General features: G+C 45.9%; 1 non-coding gene across 1 annotated transcript; it reads left to right on the top strand.

Annotated features, from left to right (window-relative positions):
- The first annotated feature begins 13,314 nt into the window (after positions 1-13,314).
- Positions 13,315-13,387, top strand: Trnaa-cgc. Its single transcript has one exon. It is a non-coding gene; the product is annotated as a tRNA-Ala (tRNA).
- The last annotated feature ends 4,504 nt before the right edge of the window (positions 13,388-17,891 follow it).

The following is a 17,891-nucleotide window of genomic DNA, read 5'->3' as shown; positions in this document are numbered from 1 at the left end:
TGACGTTCTGAAACAGTGTGGGGGAATTTTGGAATCAGAACTGAATGCTGATTCGCAGTTTTCGAGGAGAGTAGAGAATTGAGCAATACTGGCCTCGCTGCTGGCATCGCATCACAGAGTGGGTTTCGGGATCTGGTCTTCCTCGGAGTCGGACAGTCTTGCGACTTGGTAGCTCGTTTTCGGAAGAACTTAGAATTCTCGGACAGCCTTCGTGGCCAGGGGCTGACACAGAGTTGCTGCACGGCAGAAGCCGGCGCCTACATCAGCAGGACGCTGCCTACCGACGATGTGCTGCAGGTTTCAGTACTGGTACAGTATTTCGCGGCTCCGGCATTGTAGGTCCTTATCAATTTTATACCGAATCCCTCAGCAGCACGCGCGCTCACTTTGCTACAAGTCCACCTTGCTTGTTTCTCCATGTGATCCCATTTGAGCTCTCACTACTAATTGCGATACTGCTATATAGTCGGGAGATTAATATTTGATTCATTAGGACCTCCAGTCCTTATCGTCAGTCTATTGCATCACAGAGAGTAGGAGCCCCTTGTTCTCGAGCCAACTCTTATTCTCATAATACTTCAGTATACCCTATCCTTTAACTTACTGTGTGTGTCAACAATCACGTGCATTTATGTTCTGATATACACTCCTGGAAATGGAAAAAAGAACACATTGACACCGGTGTGTCAGACCCACCATACTTGCTCCGGACACTGCGAGAGGGCTGTACAACCAATGATCACACGCACGGCACAGCGGACACACCAGGAACCGCGGTGTTGGCCGTCGAATGGCGCTAGCTGCGCAGCATTTGTGGACCGGCGCCGTCAGTGTCGGACAGTTTGCCGTGGCATACGGAGCTCCATCGCAGTCTTTAACACTGGTAGCATGCCGCGACAGCGTGGACGTGAACCGTATGTGCAGTTGACGGACTTTGAGCGAGGGCGTATAGTGGGCATGCGGGAGGCCGGGTGGACGTACCGCCGAATTGCTCAACACGTGGGGCGTGAGGTCTCCACAGTACATCGATGTTGTCGCCAGTGGTCGGCGGAAGGTGCACGTGCCCGTCGACCTGGGACCGGACCGCAGCGACGCACGGATGCACGCCAAGACCGTAGGATCCTACGCAGTGCCGTAGGGGACCGCACCGCCACTTCCCAGCAAATTAGGGACACTGTTGCTCCTGGGGTATCGGCGAGGACCATTCGCAACCGTCTCCATGAAGCTGGGCTACGGTCCCGCACACCGTTAGGCCGTCTTCCGCTCACGCCCCAACATCGTGCAGTCCGCTCCCAGTGGTGTCGCGACAGGCGTGAATGGAGGGACGAATGGAGACGTGTCGTCTTCAGCGATGAGAGTCGCTTCTGCCTTGGTGCCAATGATGGTCGTATGCGTGTTTGGCGCCGTGCAGGTGAGCGCCACAATCAGGACTGCATACGACCGAGGCACACAGGGCCAACACCCGGCATCATGGTGTGGGGAACGATCTCCTACACTGGCCGTACACCACTGGTGATCGTCGAGGGGACACTGAATAGTGCACGGTACATCCAAACCGTCATCGAACCCATCGTTATACCATTCCTAGACCGGCAAGGGAACTTGCTGTTCCAACAGGACAATGCACGTCCGCATGTATCCCGTGCCACCCAACGTGCTCTAGAAGGTGTAAGTCAACTACCCTGGCCAGCAAGATCTCCGGATCTGTCCCCCATTGAGCATGTTTGGGACTGGATGAAGCGTCGTCTCACGCGGTCTGCACGTCCAGCACGAACGCTGGTCCAACTGAGGCGCCAGGTGGAAATGGCATGGCAAGCCGTTCCACAGGACTACATCCAGCATCTCTACGATCGTCTCCATGGGAGAATAGCAGCCTGCATTGCTGCGAAAGGTGGATATACACTGTACTAGTGCCGACATTGTGCATGCTCTGTTGCCTGTGTCTATGTGCCTGTGGTTCTGTCAGTGTGATCATGTGATGTATCTGACCCCAGGAATGTGTCAATAAAGTTTCCCCTTCCTGGGACAATGAATTCACGGTGTTCTTATTTCAATTTCCAGGAGTGTATAATAAATCTCATTGTAATATTTAATTCGCATATCGTTTCGGAGATATAGGCAGAATCCCATTTCCTGTTGTTTATTATGATAAAGTTCTCTTTTTTTGAGTAGATTACGATTTTTATTAAATTATTTTACCAACTAGCAGCGTCCACCATCACTTCCTTCCGTTACCGTTGCGCGCATAATTAATTAGCTGGTAGATAAGAAGGGGGTCGAGTGCATGTCTCGTTCTCATGCATAATTCTTCTGAACTAAAGAGGTACAAACTCTTCTCCATCCCGGAACCTCGCAAGGAATGGTCTTATTCGCGCACTCACAGTAAGACGAAGTGGAAGACTAAATACAGATGGACATTTAGGTAGCATGGGACTCCGCAGTTTTCGTGTACTTTTAACACTACCTATAAATACCTCAAAACAGTGCACCTATGATGTGTTATTCCAGTAAAATATCAAAGCTCCGACTCGCTGCGGCCGGAAAAAAGATGCTGCAACAACGGGACCAATGACGACTGAAGCGAATCGTTCAGCGTGATGGAAGTGCAACCCTTCCGCAGGTTGCTGCAGATTTCAATGCTGGGCCATCAGCGCCAGCGTGCGAATCATTCAACGAACCACATCGATGTGGCTTCCGGAACCGAAGGCCCACTCGTATACCCATGATGACTGCACTACACAAAGCTTTATGCCTCGCCTGGGCCCACCATCGTCGACATTGGACTGTTGATGGCTGGAAACGTGTTGCCTGGTCGGACGAGTCTCGCTTCAAATTGTATCGATCAGATAGACGTCTACGGGTGTGGAGACAACCTCATGAATCCATGGACCCTGCATGTCGGCAGGGGACTGTCCAAGCTGGTGGAAGCTCTGTATTGGTGTGGGGCGTGTGCAGTCTGACAGGTGACACGTACGTAAGCACCCTATATGATGACCTGCATCCGTTAATGTCCACTGAGCATTTCGATGGACTTAGGCAATTCCAGCAGGACAATGCGACACCCTACACGCCCAGAAGTGCTACAGAGTGGTTCCAGGAACACTATTCTGAGTTTAAACACTTCCGATGGCTACCAAACTCCCCAGACACGAACGTCATTGAGCATATCTGGGATGCCTTGCAGCGTGATGTTCAGAAGAGATGTCCACCCCTTCGTACTCTTACTGATTTATGGACAGCCCTGCAGGATTCATGGTGTCAGTTTCCTCTAGCACTACTTCAGCCATTAGTCGAGTCCATACCAAGTCGTATTGCGACTCTTATGCATGGTCGCGGGGACCCTACACGATATTAGGCAGGTGTACGAGTTTCTTTGGCACTTCAGTGTAATTGTTTTTGCTCGAGAGGTAAGGTATGCGTGACTAACTTTGGATACACACTCCTACTGTTCAGAACATTCTGCAGGACGGCTTGGACGCTTGGTTTCGAGATGTTCCTTTGCGATTTGTGTCCTTACAACTTTGACACACTTAGGCCGCACGTCCACTACTCAACATCGTCCGCTTCGGCTGCTGCGTGCCAAGTGAATAGACCGGATTCCGGGGCGGCTAGCAGTTGTTCTCCGCACGGGGACTGGGTGTTACGTTATCGTTACGTTCGTATCGTCATAACATTCTACTGCTTAGCTGGCTTTCTGGGCACCTACTGAAAGCCGAGGGAAACATTGCCGGTATATCCGGAAATAATTGAATTAATATATTGTCAATGTGTAGTTTTACGTGCACGTAAATGAATTCCACTTGCTTCCAGTCACACAATTATAACGATGCCAAATTATCCATTAGAAACGCAAATGAAAGAATCGTTTATTTCTTTGCACACGAAAACTATCAACACTAAGTGAGAGTAAATACATGTGCGAGAGACTACCTGCAGTCAACTAATGAGTGTTTCTTTCTACAGCAGAATTTTTTTTTTTTAAATTCCCTTCTTAGAAATATGCAGATTTCTCAGAAATTGTACATGGAAGATTAAATTTTTTTTCAGTTCTATGGATCATGTTAAGCAGCTTGAACGTCTAGAAGAGAGAACGTCATTGAAGAAATAAAAAGAATAATGTGTGTGTGCTAAGAAGTTACATCTGTGCACGAGCAGCCTGAAGGATTTCCCCTCCCTTTATGAATTTTTTAGTAGAAACAACTTTTGTGTGTGTGTGTGTGTGTGTGTGTGTGTTAGGTGATGAAAATAAATTTAAATCTAGAATAACTCTTTGTGTAGTGTAAGCACAACACACGTAAATTAAACCAGTATGTAGTATGTAAACACTCAGTAAGCGCACAGTTTTTGAGTTGAACACCATGTTATACACTGTAAGAAAATAATACTAAGAAACTTGTTCTCAAAGACATTAATTGCTAGGTCTAATAAAAACTGCCATCAGATTTATTTGATCTAGGAACACGATCTTGATACCTCCACCAACCAAATGTAGGCTTTATAATATAAAATATGACTTCCGGTGCATATATTTCCTTGTGATATTCGATAAAATATACTCGAATCGAGGTATAAGTTTTATGTAATATACGTGTGACACACATGTGCGTTCAGGCAGTATGTCGCCGTATGCACACGGAGAAAATGCGTCCGTCAACTTGCACATAAGACATATGACGACCAATCAGCACTGCAACACTTACCACAGGAATAATTTCAATACACCTGTCTAACGAGACACCATGGCTTACCTGAAAAGAAAAAAAATCATTGTTAGTTTTTTTAGCACTCTTAGCGCTATAGCACAAGAAGAGTATAGTCTAGAAACATAAAAAATATGTATAATCTGACAGAGTGGAAGAGGAGATTAGCGTTTAACGTCCCGTCGACAGCGAAGTCAATAGAGACGAAGAACAAGCTCGGATTAGAGAAGGATGGGGAGGGAAATCGGCCGTGCCATTTTAAAGGTGCCATCCCGGCATTTGCCGGAAGTGATTTAGGGAAATCACGGAAAACCCAAATCAGGATGGCCGGATGCGGGATGGAACCGTCGTCCTCCCGAATGCGAGTGTACTGCGCCACCTCGCTCGGTGGAATCTGCCAGAGAATGTAAAACACTGGAAACCACTTTCTTTAGAGGAACAATAAAATGTATTCAAAATTATCATACGAACAAATGTCTTCTCTGACGAGGTAATGGTGCCAGAGCTGATGGTGAAAGGAAGAATTAAAAGAGAGAATTCGTTCCTTCATAAATGATGTAACTGGCGACAGCAGAAGACTTCTCAGACAGTTTCGTAGTGAACTATTTTGTCAAAGTAACTGAAATTTGGATTCCTCATTAGAATTCCGCTTTCTCTTGTTATAGTAGACAGCAACGGTCCACCAGTCAAGCGTACCAGACCATACACAGTAACAATAAATACAAAAATCAATAGTCATTAAAACATATATAAAACTAATTGTCTGTTTGTCAATATGAATAATTCGGCCACAGTCGAATGTACGAATGAGCTGCAGAACAAACGATTCCCAAAAACCTATTACCTCGGAGGAACAAGAATCTAGAGAGATTTCAAAACAGAGAAATTCAAAATCACAAGAAGCATATTCGTAGGAAGCAAATGATCCTTGTCAATCAATAAATACCAACTAAAATTATAGCACGGGACCTTGATGCTGGAAAAAAGAAAGCGAGGAAGGAACGTCCCGTCTACAGCGAGGGTAAGAGCCGGAGCAGGCGTTCGGGTTGTTTCAAGGATGCGGAAGGAAATCGGTCGCCCACTTTCAAAGTGACCAACCCAGGTTTCTGCTTCAGCGATTTAGAGGATCGCGGAATATCTAAATCTGGTTGATCGGACGCGGATTTGAACCGTCGTCTTCCTGACGAATGCGAGTACAGTGTCCTAACCACTGTGCCAGACCTCCTATCCCATGGTACTGTACGTCTGACATCACAACGTATTTTGTTGATCTTGTCATTTTCTCATTTTCATTAAAGTACGAAGCGACATAGTGCCATTACAATAAAAATATGTGCCGAAAAAAAAGAAGAAAATCTAATGAAGTGGAAAATGAAACTTTAGAAATTTACTGCACTTCCTCTTTCATAACCCAGATGGAACGAGAAGAAGCAACAATAGTCAGAAGGCTACTAGGAACAAAAATGCGCGTACTGAAATAGCGTGATTTAAGAAGAATTTGAAACATTGCAGCAGGACGACCCAGTTTCACTAAAAGAGATACGTAATTTCAACTGCTGTGTTAAATGACCACTTACAACAAACTTATTTGAAATTTTTCGAGGGGCATTCAATAATAAATGCAACACTTTTTTATGAAAACAAATTGGTTTTAGTCAGGATTCCAACGCACCATATTCCCCACTCTTTTGGCTACAAAACACTGTTTTTCAACACAATCTTCGTTCAATGCGACGAACTTACGCCACCTTACTGGGAGGGCCTGCATTGCCGCATGCCATCACTCTACTGGTAGAAGTAGGAGCCAACGTCTCGCTGCATGTATGATCTCCCGATTATATACGTATTGCCTACCGTGGAGTACATCCTTCATTGGGCGAAACAGATGGAAGTCGGAAAGTGCGAAACCCAGGCTGTGGGGTGAATGAGGAAGAACAGTCCAATGAGATTTTGTGAGCTCCAGTCAGGTGCGCAGACTTGTGTGAGTCCCTGCGTTGTCATGGAGAAGGAGAAGCTCGTTTGCATCACCTCGAATGAGAGTGTCCTGACGTTTCAAAAATGGTTCATATGGCTCTGAGCACTATTGGACTTAACTTCTGAGGTCTTCAGTCCCGTAGAACTTAGAACTACTTAAACCTAACTATCCTAAAGACATCACACACATCCATGCCCGAGGCAGGATTCGAACCTGCGACCGTAGCGATCGCGCGGTTCCAGACTGTAGTGCCTAGAACCGCTCGGCCACTCCGGCCGGCCTTACTGCCATGTCTCCGTAGACATTCTGGAAGCGCCAATGAATATCTGTGATGCTCTGGTTTCCGCCAGAGGAAACTCAATGACAGCTCTCTGCTTGGAATGAACCTCCTTTACACACCCCATTTTGAAGACTACGAATAAAGCTGCCACCTATCGGAACTTAATGAAACCATAGTGGCCGAAGCAGGAATACTCCACAATGTCCCACAAGAAAGCCGGCATTTTTCCAGTCTACATTATCCGAAAAAAATGTGTTGCGTTATTTACTGAACGCCCCTCGTATGTAAAGAACGGGAAAAAAGTATGAAATTCCTGAGTCGAACGCATTCTGGAAACATGAGAGAAAAATAGATACTCATTTTTATTTCTAGGAAACATGGCGTTACTTTCAGAATTTCCCTGTTCCTCTTTTTCTTTGCAACAGAAATCAGCTGCTATGCTTTAAAAAGTATTCTCTAGGGACCGAAGCACGCTCAACTCAACTTTAGAAATCTAATTAAAGAAACAATCCTTCGTTGGAAGTTTCGTGATCATATTTCTGGGTTATTACTTTTCCTGTAATCGAAAGAAGCACTTTTATATGGAAATGGAGTTTGTGACGAGTTAGTGGAACCAGAAGAAATAATGGAACAGTTTACTGATACACGTCCACTTGAAATTCCGCAGTTACCACTACCTGGTTTCATACGAACATTAACTGACGCATTCGATAGACTGGCGCCGGGTGCCGTAGCAGCGAAGAGTGGACCCGTATCGTGAAAAGGGCAAAACAAATTCTCCATGGAAAGGTAGGCGCCTCATTATCGGTTTCCGATTGTTTCAGATTAAAAGGCTATGAGCCGCCGTGTCATTCGCAGTGCTGCCGGTCTTCCACCGCTCATCCATTTGCGGTCTGCGTTCTGATTGTTTGTGGATATCGCTTGATACCAGACGCCCCAGCTTTGTAAATGGAAAGCGCTGATGATGAATTACTGCCTTAATAATAGATGGGTTTGAAACCGGACCGTTCTGCGGTTAAGTTATCTGTTTCAGAGACCCGTGTACGGAATGAAGCGCGAAAAATATTTCTCGCCAGACAAGGTTATTCATTATCCGTGCTAATACTGGTTATGCAGTATGTGTAAGAAACACTTGTGGAAGTACTGGGATATGGTTGATCAAACAAAATGATGTGCAACCGCCTTGTTGGAGGAGGAGGAAGAGGAGGAGGAGGAGGAGATTAGTGTTTAACGTCCCGAAATCATCAGAGACGGAGCACAACATCGGATTAGGGAAAGCGGCCGAGTGCTTTCGAAGGAATCATCCTCAAATTTCACTTAAGCCATTTACGGAAATCGTGGAAACCCTAAATCAGGATGGCCAAACGCTGGTTTGAACCGTGGGCCTCCCGAATGAATCGTGTTCTTTTTTTTAATTTTTAGATTAGATTAGGTTACGTATATTATTCGTTCCAACTGATCCGTAGCGAGGAGATCCTCCAGGACGTATACCATGTCAGAAGAACAAGAATATACACTATATATTTGCAGTGAAACATACGCGAGTGTGCAAATGTACCTCCCCACCCCCCCGATCCCAGGAGAAATAATAGTAATCATGGATGTGCAATGAGTCAAAAAATTTTAAAAGTGTTTTCGTTTGTGAGGTAATAAACACTGAATAGAGGAAACATTTTACAGCATTCATTTACAATGGTCGCGTTACTGCACTGAATTTGTACGGAAGTTAGATTGCAGTAAAATTCGCATTATTTTATATTATCAGTTACACACACACACACACACACACACACACACACACACGCACATAAAATGGTTCAAATGGCTCTGAGCACTATGGGACTTAACTTCTGAGGCCATCAGTCCCGTAGAACTTAGAACTACTTAAACCTAACTAACCTAAGGACATCACACACATCCATGCCAGAGGCAGGATTCGAACCTGCGACCGTAGCGGTCGCACGGTTCCAGACTGAAGCGACTAGAACCGCTCAGCCACTCCGGCCGGCCACGCACACACACACACACACACACACACACACACACACACACACACACACGCACACCAGCTGTTTCTAGTAAGAAATTCATCAATGGAGTCGAAAGAGCGGGTGCCGGCCGGGGTGGCCGAGCGGTTCTAGGCGTTACAGTCTGGAACCGCGCGACCGCTACGGTCGCAGGTCCCAATCCTGCCTCGGGCATGGATGTGTGTAATGTCCTTAGGTTAGTTAGGTTTAAATAGTTCTAAGTTCTAGGGGACTGATGACCTCAGAAGTTAAGTCGCATAGTGCTGAGAACCATTCGAACTTTCTTGAGCCAAAGTAAGTAAGTGAGTGACTTTAAATTTCTGTGAAGATTATTCCCATTTCTGGGACTGATTCCAGGTAGTGAGCGATTGCTTTTAAATGAGACACATTTTTAATGACAAGTTTCATTAAGGAATAAATGTTTTGGGCAGCAGTAATTAAACAGGCCTCTACAGGATATCTGGAGTTCACGCCACAAATAATTCTTATTACACGTTTTTGTGTACGGAAAACTTTAGCTTGGCTTGATGAGGTACCCCGAAAAATAATCCCATCCAACATTATGAAATGAAAGTGTATGTCGGCTTTTTCATTTTTATATCCCCTATGTCTGACAAAATACGCACTGCAAATAAGAGATTTGTTTAGGCGCTTCAGCAGTTCTGTGGTGTGTGCCCCCCCCCCTCCCCCTTCCAGTTGAATTTATTATCAAATTGTAATCCAGGAATTCATCACTGCCCACTTCCTCTATGTGTTTGTCATGATATTTTAGGAATACACTGGTGGTAAAACTCTTGCAAGTTCTGAATTGCTTGTGGTGTGTTTTTCCGAAATTGGTTAGGAACCATTTATTAATGTCCATGAAACTTTCAGTAACCGATCTTTCTAAGAGTAGACTTCATTTGCTGTTTATTGCAATGTTTGTATCATCTGCAACAAAACAAACTTTGCATCTGGTAGTGTTACTGATAAATGGTCATTTATATACACAGGAGAAACCGATGGCCATAAGATGAAAAAACATTGTGGGATGCTACAACGTATAACTGCACGGATTCAGACTTGTTTACCTAATCCAAGTATTACGATTTTTGTGTCCAGAGTTTTCCCAAACAGTTCCAGCAGAATACCGGAATGATTCCACCTAACAGACCGAGGCCGACACCTTGCCTTTCGTTGCCTATTACCAAGACTTTTAAAATAATATTTTGATTCATTTATTGTTTCCTTATTATTAATAATGTTGTTTTCTTGATGTTATTCCCATTGCGGCAAATCAGAAGTCCATTTTTTTATTAATGCGATTTGTTATCTTTCAACAAGTTCTGGGTATGATACAATGTGTTCTGTGACATTGTGTCACCAACACAGATATCCAAATGAATAAAATGAAATGAGTAAGAATAGAATTAGAATAAAAGAAATTAATGAAGCAACTTGACCAAAAGAGGGTATCGGTTGATGAAGCAAGAGAGTTAATGTGTTAAATATCTGACTTCAAGCATGAGGGCGACAAAAACTTGATAAAATAATTGAAATTCTGTTTAAAGTTAGTTGGAAGTCGCTATGTGCTCACACTATCAAACACTGGGTGAGTGTGGGCTGGGAAACTAGCGCTTTTTAAAAAAAATAAAAGCTTGTTTTTCGTGCAACTCAGTGCGACGTCACGAATTACACTGACAGAAAGAAAAATCCTACACCAAGAAATAATAACCGTTGAGGAATGAACTTTCGGTAATACAGTTGTGTAGGTAACATATTTAAATGATTATCGTTGCAAGTTGACAGGTTAGTGTAAGCACGAGACAAGCTATTGCAAGTGTGAAATACTGGTCATTAACAACTGCTGTAACCGCCAGAAGGTTGAATAGAAGCATGCAAAAATGCAGGCATTGTATTGCACAGGTGCCGGATGTCAGTTTGTGGGATGGAGTTCCATACCTATTGCACTTGGTCGATCGATACAAGGACAGTTAATGCTGCTTGTGGATGACGGCGGACTTGTCATCCGATGATGTCCCATATGTGCTCGATTGGCGACAGATCCGGCTATCGAGCAAACCAAGACAATATGACGACACTCTGTAGAGCATGTTGGCTTACATCAGCATTATGTGGGTGAGCGTTATCCTCTTGGAAAACACTTGCTGGAATGCTGTTCATGAATGGCAGCACAACAGGTCGAATCACCCAACTGACATACAAATTTGCCGTCAGTACGCATAGGATAACTACGGGAGTGCTCATGCTGTCATACGAAATAGCACCCCAGACCATAGCTCCATGTTCATTTCCAATGTGTCTAGGCCAAATACAGGTTGATTACACGAGCTCACCAGGCCCTCACTGACACCGAGACAGAACTTGGTTTCGTCAGAAAACACAGTAGACCTCCACTTTGCCCTCCAATCAGCTCTCGATTGACACCACTGAAGTCTCAAACGGCGATGGTTTGGTGTCAGTGGAATGAACGCTACAGTGCGCCTGGCTCAGAGCTGTCCAAAAGTAACAGGTTTGTAACATTTCGTTGTGTGACTGTGTTGTCAGCTGCTGCTCAAACTGCTGGGCCACAGTCGTACACTGAACACGACAGTATTTCCATTTGTTACTGCCATTTGGATTTCCGGAGGCCGGTCTTCTTGCGACAGTACCTTCCTGTGAACACCGTTGGCAGCAATCATGAACAGTGGCTAGATTCCTGCCATGTCTTCCTCCAGTATCGCAAATGTAACATTAAGCTTCCGTAGCCCTCTTAACACCTCATGCAATGTCAGTCAGCTGTTGACAACGGCATATTCGTCGTTTTATAGGCGTTCGTGACTAACATCAATTCACTACGTCCAATCTCAAAGGTAGCTAATGCTCACGATCGTTACAGCTCTCATTTAAAGCAAATCTGATTTGCATCATGGCGGCGCTACTAGTGTCTCTTATGCAGCTAGTGCGAAATTTGTATAGACATCTTTCAGATGTAGAAACACGCTTACCAACTTTCGATTATCTCGCACAACTCCATCTTGGAGTTGGGATTTGTTTCGCCAGTGTATGTGTCGTACATTGATACGAGGGTAATCCCAAAAGTAAGGTGTCCTATTTTTTTATAAATACATAGACCTGTTTATTTCTGCAGTGGTTTACATCAGCTAACAGCTTGAACATTTAGCTATTTTTCGACATGATCACCATTTCTGTCGATACATTTTTGTAGACGCTGTGGCAGTTTTTGTACGCCAATGTCATACCAGCTCGCCGCCATGCTGTTCAGAAAGTTATGAACATCTTCTTTCACCTCGTCGTCGGAGCTGAATCGGTTTCCGGCCGAATGTTCTTTTAACCTAGGCAACAGGTAATAGTCACTGGGCGCCAAGTCAGGACTATGGGGTGTGTGGGTGGTTATGTTACACTGAAACTGTTGCAGGAGAGCAACGGTTTGCCGAGGGATGTGCGGGCGAGAATTGTCATGGAGAATGTGTACGCCCTTGCTCAATATTCCTCTTCTCCGGTTCTGCATTGCCCGTTTGAGTTTTTTCAGTCTCACAGTACCTGTCAGCGTTAATTGTGGTCCTAGCGATTTAGCTCCGACGACTACGTGAAAGCAGAGGCTCATAACTTCCTGAACAGCATGGCGGCGAGCTGGTATGACATGGGCATACAAAACGTGCCACAGCGCCTACAAAAATGCATCGACAGAAATGGTGATTACGTCGAAACGTAGCTAAATGTTCAAACTGTAAACTGACGTAAACCATTGTAGTAATAAACAGGTCTATGTACTTACAAAAAAATAGGAGGCCTTATTTTTGGGATTAACGTCGTATCATTTTGCAGAGACATACAGTCTTAAACTCTGAAGAATTTGTCGCTAACAGAGTTACTAGAAAATGAACAACAAACGAAAACCTGATGACTGGTGCTGCAATTTTACTACATGATCAAAGAAAATGTGATAAGCTATAAACGGTTTGCTTTCATCATTTTGCATTTGGCTGGTGGGGGGGGGGGGGGGGGAGGGGGGGGGGGAGAGGGTTCAAAAATGGTTCAAATGGCTCTGAGCACTATGGGACTATACATCTCTGGACATCAGTCCCCTAGAACTTAGAACTACTTAAACCTAACTAACCTAAGGACAGCACACATCTATGCCCGACGGCCCGCATCTCGTGGTCGTGCGGTAGCGTTCTCGCTTCCCACGCCCGGGTTCCCGGGATCGATTCCCGGCGGGGTCAGGGTTTTCTCTGCCTCGTGATGGCTGGGTGTTGTGTGATGTCCTTAGGTTAGTTAGGTTTAAGTAGTTTTAAGTTCTAGGGGACTGATGACCATAGCTGTTGACCGAGCGAGGTGGCGCAGTGGTTAGCACACTGGACTCGCATTCGGGAGGACGACGGTTCAATCCCGTCTCCCGCCGTCCTGATTTAGGTTTTCCGTGATTTCCCTAAATCGTTTCAGGCAAATGCCGGGCTGGTTCCTTTGAAAGGGCACGGCCGATTTCCTTCCCAATCCTTCCGTAACCCGAGCTTGCGCTCCGTCTCTAATGACCTCGTTGTCGACGGGACGTTAAACACTAACCACCACCACCACCATAGCTGTTGAGTCCCATACTGCTCAGAGCCATTTGAACCTTTTTAAATTTCTAAATTCGATTAATAATTAGATGAAATACTGAAAATCAAATATTTGTTGCTTATGGAAGACGTTAAATAGCTAACCTACAACTGAAACTGTCTGCTATGAACGGAGTTAGAAGTTCGGTAATGTAGATGTTTCAAATATCTTTAGCCCCCACACCATTAACTTGCCAGCAAACACCGGTGATCTCATTGTCCAGCGATAAAGCCTCGCCAGAAGTGTTATATACACATTAATATCCTACCAGTGCCCTATACAAGACTCGATAGTGTGACCCTAAGATCACAATGTATTCATCCGTCACGGCTGAGAGGCATTCAACAACCTCCTTGTCTAATTAGGACACTTCGGTTCCATTTCAACAACTTGAAGCGGACATTTCTGTTGTTTGTTGTGCTAATTTTGGAATCATGTTTCGTGCTCTCCACTGCTCAGGGATCCTCGGCTCTTTTTGGACGCCGGAGAGGTCCCGGATTCGCGGCGGTGAAAGACGGAAATAAGCAGAGGCGCCAATAAGCTACCCGTACATAAACAACACGGACGGGGCGTCGGTGACGCGCTGAGGAGGCTCTCGGCCGGCGGATGTTTACTTCGTCCAGTGACGAAACTCAAATCCCAGCGCGGGGCCGGAACCAGTCGTAAAGCTCGCGGCTCGGCGTGGGCGCTCGTAAAAAGATGAACAGCGCGAGTGTGGCGGCGGCGGCGGCGCATGCGCAGTGGCGGGTTCACACGCTAGTCAGACCGGCCGGCCGTAAGGCGCGAACGTGCGCGCCATGACGCGAATGGGACACGGCGCGCTGGCCTCTCACGACTCGGCATGCGGCGCGCGCTCTCGCTGCTACGAAGGGCGTGTAGCCGGCGATTGCCGTAGTAATAACTGCATCGCTAGTAAACAATGTCCGTGTTTTGAAATACAGTTTGGGAGGCGTTGGAGCGGGGGGTTCGACGTTTACTGCCAGCGCTGTTTACGTCCTATTGTTTTTATGCGAATCATTGAAACTACTCACTGCACACCGATAAATTTTCTCCTTTGTTACGCTCTTGGTGAGAAATCCCACCGAGGACAGTATAAGCTCACAAGACGTGTGCTGCATAGTTTTCTTTTTCTTTGAGACGTGCTGACATGAGTTATCCAAGAGTGTGAATCATTCGTGATAAGATAGTACGAGGAATTCGTGGTAATTAGAATCCCTCACGTTGACTGGAGATCGGAAATAAGATGCAGATTCTGGAGCTTCATTTAGTTACACAGATTGTTTGAAAGTCTTTGGATCAAACGTCTAGGTCACATCAAGGGCCAGCCGGAATGGCCGAGCGGTCATGGTGCGCGCCAGATGTCACGATACGATAATGCACGAGATTCCTTCCATGCACCACGTCGTGAATGAACGAAAGCACCGACGTCGCGGTTTGGTACGGGAATTAATTACCCGCGAAGACCGAAGAGTGACACGTCAAGCGGACATTGTCTCTGCATTCGTCGACCATTACCAACACATTTATCGGGAAGAAACAGCCCCTGTCGATGACCTCGAACGTATAGCCACGTACGTCTCTCGTACACTGACGGTGGAAGCCGCGGGAACCTTACTGGAAGCCATTAGCTGTGAGGAAGTACATGATGCGATCGCAAAGGGTGCGTTGAATCGGTCCCCAGGCATTGATGGACTTCCTGCTGAATTTTATCGAGAATTTCGCAACGAAATGGCACCGCGATGGACGGAAATGTACAACGAGATGTCAAATTCCGATGCGCCTATTCCACCGGCTTTTATGGAAGGCCTCCTGGTGCCAGTACATAAACCGAAGCCAGGAATTACGGTCACACATTATCGCCCCATCACCCTGCTTAATGCCGACTATGATCTTTGCACGGTTGCTAGCGTCCCGATGTCGTATTTTAATTCGTAGCGTTCTCTCTCCCGAACAGACGACACCGGGTGGATCGGTGAATGTGCAAACAGCTACTGGCGAATGCCGTGATGTGATAGCGCTGGGCCGGCTGCGGTGGTCTAGCGGTTCAAGCGCTCAGTCCGGAACAGCGCGACTACTACGGTCGCAGGTTCGAATCCTGCCTCGGGCATGGATGTGTGTGATGTCCTTAGGTTAGTTAGGTTTAAGTAGTTCTAAGTTCTAGGGGACTGATGACGACAGATGTTAAGTCCCATAGTGCTCAGAGCCATTTTAACCATTGTTTTTTTTTTTTTATAGCGCTGTCGGAGGAGTGCCGGCTTAAAGCGGCGATGGGTGCGGTTGATTTTGACAGCGGTTTTGATAAGGTGCGCCACAACTATCTGTACGCTGTACTGGAACAAATGGGATTTCCAGACCGTTTTACTGGTGTCATTAGAAGGATTTATGGGGGCGCACAATCCTCGGTACAGGTTAATGGGCGTTTAGCAGGGCCCATTCAAATTCGACGATCTATTCGCCAGGGCTGCCCTCTTTCGATGCTGCTGTTCGCGATAGCGTTAGAACCATTAATTGGGAGGCTAACAAATTCTCTTTCTGGGATGGAACTGCGGGGCTACACCTTCAAATGTCGTGCCTATGCGGACGACCTCCTGCTGCTCGTTCGTTCTGAGGAAGAGGTGAAGACGGTCCTTGAACTGTTTTATGGGACCACAGTGTGACGGCGGGTAGTGCAGTGAACATGAACAAATCGGCAGCAATGCCGGTTGGAAGGGGCCTTACGCCGGAAGAAATCAGTCCGTTTCCTTATGTGCAACGATTCCGCTATCTCGACATAGACTTTACCTCATCTGTAAAACATACTGCGGCAGTTAACTACCGACGTATTTTACAGACAACACGTACCAAGGTCCGACAACATCTCCTACGGCGCCTTGATCCTTTGCAGCGAGTCGAATATCTGAACACTTATGTGGTTTCTCGAATGGTGCATATTTCGCAGATCCTGCCCCTACCACTCACGCTTGGACGTCGACTTCAATCAGCACTAGGCTATTTTGTGATGACTGGATCGCCCCTCAAGGTGCGATACGCAACGCTCACGCTCCCTACGGACAAGGGGGGACTCAGACTTACGAATGTTCACTGCCGAGCGACGGCGCTCCTTCTAGCCACGATGTACAAGCAATGGCGTAGCGGGCGTGATTCCCTTACATCCCGCCTACTGGATCTGCTGGTTCCAGCGTCCCTCACACCTCCGGTGGCGGTGGGCAACATTACGCGACATTTTGCGCATGTATCGATATTTATCGTGGAACTTAGTTATATCAGAGACGAGCTTCCGCGCACGAGACCGCCATGCGCGAAGGATTTTTATGTTTGGCTGCTACGACGGATAAGTCGTAATGTCATTGAACTCAAACACCCCAAGTTGCATTGGCCGAAGATTTGGAGACATGTGCACCAAAATTTCCTTCCTACCTTCGTTCGGGCACTGTGGTTCCCTGTCGCCTGTGGCAAGTTCAACACCAACCAACGGCTCCATGCAATTGGTCTAGTGGACACTCCACTATGCCCGAAATGTCGCCAAGTGGATGACGACCATCACCGCTTAACTTGTATCGCGGTGGAGGACGTATGGCTCCTAGGAAGACAGATGGTGGCTTGCTACCTCCGTGTGACCCCGCAACATATTACACCTGCTTCCTTCTTACATCCGGAGAGTGACTACTTTCCGGTGACTAAATCACAATCGATCATCTGGGTCAAAGGTTGGACGATCGCGTACCTCTATGGGGATGCTGCCAAGTCGCGACTTGACTTTTGGTATTTCTTGCAGCAAGCCCACAATGAGGTTCGTAGATGGTCACACTATCGGGAAGCCTTTGTCAACTATCTTCAGGCAGTCTTCCGCGACCCCCCACGCAGTTGGGATGTGCCGGGTGCAGTCGGTGTGCACATTTGACAGCTGATAATGAACCTCACGCTTCTCTCACCGCTCAATATGTAATTTACATACTATACAATGAAGTGATCTATATGTTCCTTTTAACAGAGTGATCTTTATGGAAAATAAATAAATAAATAAACAAATAAAAACAACATCCCTGTTCCTTTAAATTTGTGATTTGTTTACAATGTTTTTTTATATATTTTTTATTTTTTTATTTTTTTTATTTTAATTTTTTTTTTATTTATTTTATTTATTTATTTATTTATTTTGCAGAGGATGCATTTCATTTAGTGTTTGAAAAAAAAGTGGTCAGCGCGACAGCACAAAAAAAAGCGGTTCTAGGCGCTACAGTCTGGAACTGCGCGACCGCTGCAGTTGCAGGTTCGAATCCTGCCTCGGGCATGGATGTGTGTGATGT

The sequence above is a fragment of the Schistocerca americana genome, chromosome 8 (assembly GCF_021461395.2).
Source record: "Schistocerca americana isolate TAMUIC-IGC-003095 chromosome 8, iqSchAmer2.1, whole genome shotgun sequence".
NCBI classification, from domain to species: domain Eukaryota; kingdom Metazoa; phylum Arthropoda; class Insecta; order Orthoptera; family Acrididae; genus Schistocerca; species Schistocerca americana.
The sequence above is the reverse complement of the archived record's forward strand: the minus strand, read 5'-3'. Positions and strand labels throughout refer to the sequence as shown.